This window comes from Triticum urartu, chromosome 5, assembly GCF_003073215.2.
Source record: "Triticum urartu cultivar G1812 chromosome 5, Tu2.1, whole genome shotgun sequence".
Classification (NCBI taxonomy): Eukaryota; Viridiplantae; Streptophyta; class Magnoliopsida; order Poales; family Poaceae; genus Triticum; species Triticum urartu.
This window is the reverse complement of record NC_053026.1, coordinates 578,181,923-578,186,990: the sequence shown is the minus strand read 5'-3', so window position 1 is coordinate 578,186,990 and position 5,068 is coordinate 578,181,923.

Here is a 5,068-nt window from a genome sequence, read left to right as displayed (position 1 = left end):
AGAGACTTAGCAGCGGCTCGATCAGCAATTTATCAACATGACCTACGCTGTTATCACAGCCGTCGGGTTAAGTCCAGGACTTTTCAAGAAGGTGACCTGGTGCTCCGGCTCATCCAGGATCTGTCAGATGCACACAAGCTATCCCCGCCTTAGGAAGGACCCTTTGTGGTCATCAAGAACTTAAACAACGGGTCATATTACCTCATTGACGTTCGAGAGCACAAAGACTCACATAAGTCGGAGGAAGAGACCCGCCGGCCGTGGAACATTGCTCAACTTCGGCCATACTACACCTGAGCCACCGGCTCTCCTCATGTACATACTTTGACGTTGTATATACTATGATAAGTAATAAAGCAGGACCTCTGTCCTTTTCCCTTTCAAAGATTATATATCTTTACTCTTTTTTACTATTAAAATGACTATTAAGGAGCTGATTATATCTGAATCAAGTCTAACCTTTTTGGTCCGGCTTATGATCGTATTCGAATCTAGCTGTAAACCTCATGATCACTTGGGGGCTTCCTGTTCAAACATAGGTCGTATTCGAACCAAAGAGAACATAGCTGTCGTAACCCTCTTGATCGGCTCAAAGCCAAACTCACTAGGGGGCTTATTGATCGTATCCGAATCATAGCTTTACCCCTTTTGGGTCCGACTTAGATTGTATTCGAATCAGGGTCGTTAAAAACCTCTCAGGGTCATTTTGGGGCTTCCTGTTCAAACATAGGTCGTATTCGAACTAAAGAGAACATAGCTGTCGGTACCCTCTTGATCGGCGCAACGCCAAAGCCACTGGGGGCTATATGATCGTATTCGAATCTTAGCTTAACCCCTTTGGTCTGGTTTACTGATCGCATTCGAATCAGGAACCCCCAACTTTCAGTTACAAAGTTAATTTATATTGCAAACTGCTATTTTGCCTTCCTGGTCTTTTAATGTCTCAATTTTAAATGATCAGGACAGTCTTTTCACCGGCTTGACTATTTGACAATAAGCCGCCCAGGCATGATGATCATCAGGCATGAAGAAGCATCGACTTCTCAAAAATGGATTGGATCATCAACCTCATCACCCGGGTTATATAAACTGGTGGTCCAGAGGTAAAAAATACAGTTTTTTCCTTTTCTACAGGAACAGAGCCGAAATATTACAGAGGTAACCATAAATGTGACGCATATATTGGCATCAAGAAGCAAACAGTCACACACGGCATCTTATGCACGATGGCATAGGCAAAGTATGCGGTTGTTTCAAGCTAAATCTATTACAGGGCTCTAAAGAGCCCACGAAGATGGTTCTCACTCTTCCCTTGCCGGTTCACCTCCTTCTGCTGATTGGAATCTGGGTTTTGACCAGTCAAAACCGTTCACGGCAATGAATTCTGCTTCTTCATCAATCAGGCCAGCCGGATCAACTTCCGGAGCAAATGTATGTTGACGAACCGGCGGGATTAGATCTGTCACCTTGTACGAGGGAGTTGCCATCTTCTTATTCTCCAAATCAAAACCCGGCTGATATTTGTCAATATTGGTTTCATCTCCAAGAATGGTAGCCTGAGGTCGAACTCCTCTCACACAAGCAACGAAGTCATCCTGTTCAAATGGAGACACGTCTTCCTTCACAGTATGGTACCCCCTGGCTACATCCGCCGGGTCTAGATCTGGCACCCAGGCTTTGGAGCGGCTCAGGGCAGTCGAGGCTCTGGCTCTCGCACAGGATCGTTTGACTTCTTGGAACCTGGCGGGTAAGATTGACAACTTTTCAAGACATCACTGAGCCGGTTGGGTCCTTGGTTGGCAGGAGAGATAGCAGCAAGTGCTCGTTGAGTGCCAATGTACAACTGCTCCACTAAGGTATAGACTGCCTTCAGTTTAGTCACATTATCTTGGCTCAGATTCTTGCTTCGCGGGCCTGCACATATTTTGTAAACAAGGGGTCAGCTGGCGGTTTATATTCCGGGTAAAAAGAAGGTATAAAAGATCAGTACAGATGGCTTACCAAAGATGGCGAAAACCATTTGAGACACCCGGTTCTTTAAACCGGTCAGCTCAGTGGTAACCTCTTCAAGAGCCACTTCAGCTTTTTCGGCGCGTTGTGTCAGCAGCGTCTTTTCTTCAGCCCAGGATTTCTTTTTGGCAGTCAAGCTGGTTTTTAGTTTTTCTATCTCAGCAAGACTTAATTGAAGTTTAGAATTAGCAGACTTGATTTCTACCTCTTGGTCCGCCAGCCGGGTCTTGGCGTCAGTTAATTGGGAACCCAATTCAGATAAGGCATTCTACAAAACATACACAGGTGTGTCAAGGTTTAAACTAAAAGTTCAAGATTCAAGTCTCAAGTACTTTGCACTGCAAAACCACTTAACACTTGGGGGCTAATGTATGCCAAAACAATTTCTTATGACTCTAATATATTTCAAGTCTCGAGTACCTTACAAAGTAAAAACACTTGGCACTTGGGGGCTAATGCACGATATTCAGAAAGTCTCTCAAGATTAAGCCGAATTACAATATTTGTTGGGTTCGGCACAAGACAGTTATGAAATTAAGTACCGGCTCATTTATGATCAAGTGAACCGGCCCTTGAGGACTACAGGTGAAGTTTATACTACTTTATTAGACTTTAAAAAAAATCTAAAGGTAAAGCTTTAGCCTATATCATAAGTCTACAGATCATTCAAGTTTTATCATAATCTGAAGACCTGGGGGCTGGCAGAATATAAGTAAGCCGGAAGTGTTGGGGATCGTAGCAGAAATTTAAAATTTTCTACGCATCACCAAGATCAATCTATGGAGTAATCTAGCAACGAGGGGAAGGAGAGTGCATCTACATACCCTTGTAGATCGCTAAGCGGAAGCGTTCAAGTGAACGGGGGTGATGGAGTCGTACTCGTCGTGATCCAAATCACCGATGATCCTAGCGCCGAACGGACGGCACCTCCGCGTTCAACACACGTACGGAACGGAGACGTCTCCCACGCCTTGATCTAGCAAGGAGGAAGGAGAGGTTGAGGAAGAGAGTCCAACAGCAGCACGACGGCGTGGTGGTGATGGAGTGGCAGTTCTCCAGCAGGGCTTCGCCAAGCTCATGCGGAGGAGGAGAGGTATTGGAGGGGAGGGGCTGCGCCAGGTTCAAGGGTGTGGCCGCCCTCCCACCCCTCCACTATTTATAGGTGGGGAGAGAGGGGCCGGCCCCCCTAGATCCCATCTAGGGTTGGGGGCGGCGGCCAAGGGGGGAGGAGTGCCTCCCAAGTCAAGTGGAGGCCCTCCCCCTTAGGGTTTCCCCTCTCCCATGCGCATGGGCCTTGGGGGGGCTGGTGCCCTTGGCCCATTAAGATTAGGGCGCCCCCCCCCCTACAGCCCATGCTGCTGTATTGGACGTGGTGGAACATTTTCCAGACCTCCGGACCCCTCCGGAATCCTCCGGAACCTTCCGGAAGCTTCCTGGTACAATACCGGAAAAAACCGAACTTTTTTCAGAACCCGAACAACAACTTTCCATTTATAAATATTTACCTCCGGACCATTCCGGAACTCCTCGTGACGTCCGAGATCTCATCCGGGACTCTGAACAACATTCGGTAATCACATACAAGTCTTCCTAATAACCCTAGCGTCATCGAACCTTAAGTGTGTAGACCCTACGGGTTCGGGAACCATGCAGACATGACCGAGACAACTCTCCGGCCAATAACCAACAGCAGGATCTGGATACCCATGTTGGCTCCCACATGTTCCATGATGATCTCATCGGATGAACCACGATGTCAAGGATTCAATCAATCCCGTATTCAATTCCCTTTGTCCAGCGGTATTGTACTTGCCCGAGATTCGATCGTCGGTATCCCGATACCTTGTTCAATCTCGTTACCGGCAAGTCTCTTTACTCGTTCCGTAACACATCATCCCGTGATCAACTCCTTGGTCACATTGTGCACATTATGATGATGTCCTACCGAGTGGGCCCAGAGATACCTCTCCGTTACACGGAGTGACAAATCCCAGTCTCGATTCGTGCCAACCCAATAGACACTTTCGGAGATACCTATAGTGAACCTTTATAGCCACCCAGTTACGTTGTGACGTTTGGCACACCCAAAGCACTCCTACGGTATCCGGGAGTTGCATAATCTCATGGTCTAAGGAAATGATACTTGACAATAGAAAAGCTTTAGCATACGAACTACACGATCTTTGTGCTAGGCTTAGGATTGGGTCTTGTCCATCACATCATTCTCCTAATGATGTGATCCCGTCATCAGCGACATCCAATGTCCATGGTCAGGAAACCGCAACCATCTTATTGATCAACGAGCTAGTCAACTAGAGGCTTACTAGGGACATGGTGTTGTCTATGTGTCCACACATGTATCTGAGTTTCCTATCAATACAATTCTAGCATGGATAATAAACGGTTATCATGAACAATGAAATATAATAATAACCAATTTATTATTGCCTCTAGGGCATATTTCCAACAGGAAGAGCATACCTCACACTTCAGCTGCAATTGCTTGACCATCTCGATTTCTGAGTCACGACTGGAGTGCACATGACTGAGATAGCCGGACAGCACGTCATTGACATTGAGATGGATGTAATGGGAGACATCAAACCGCATCTTCTACTTCTCTAAGGCTTCTTGTTTAGCAGTGTGTCGAGCTAATACGGTGGGGTTCCCTGGCTCAACAAACCGGCTACCAGTAACCAAGACGTCACTGTCAGAGGATGTTGGTGGGTTAGCTGAACTGGACGGTTCAGTTATAGTGGGTTGAGAGTGGTCTCATCAGCTGACGGTTCAGGAGGGTCGATTGAGCCGTCACAGCCGGATCTTCTGGCGCTTCAGTTTGAGGGGGAGAAGTTGGCATAGCCGGTTCAGGTGCAAGAACTGACGGGTCTTCCACCGGTTTAACCACTTTGGCCTTCTTGGATTTGGCTTGGCCACTAAGAAAGATTTTATAAGACAATTAGCGCAACGGTGCAATTTTTAAAGATATAGAGGAAAGATGATTTTTTCCTTACCCAGGGGCAGTCTTGAAGGCCGGAAATTGCGTCTGAGATGAGTCGCC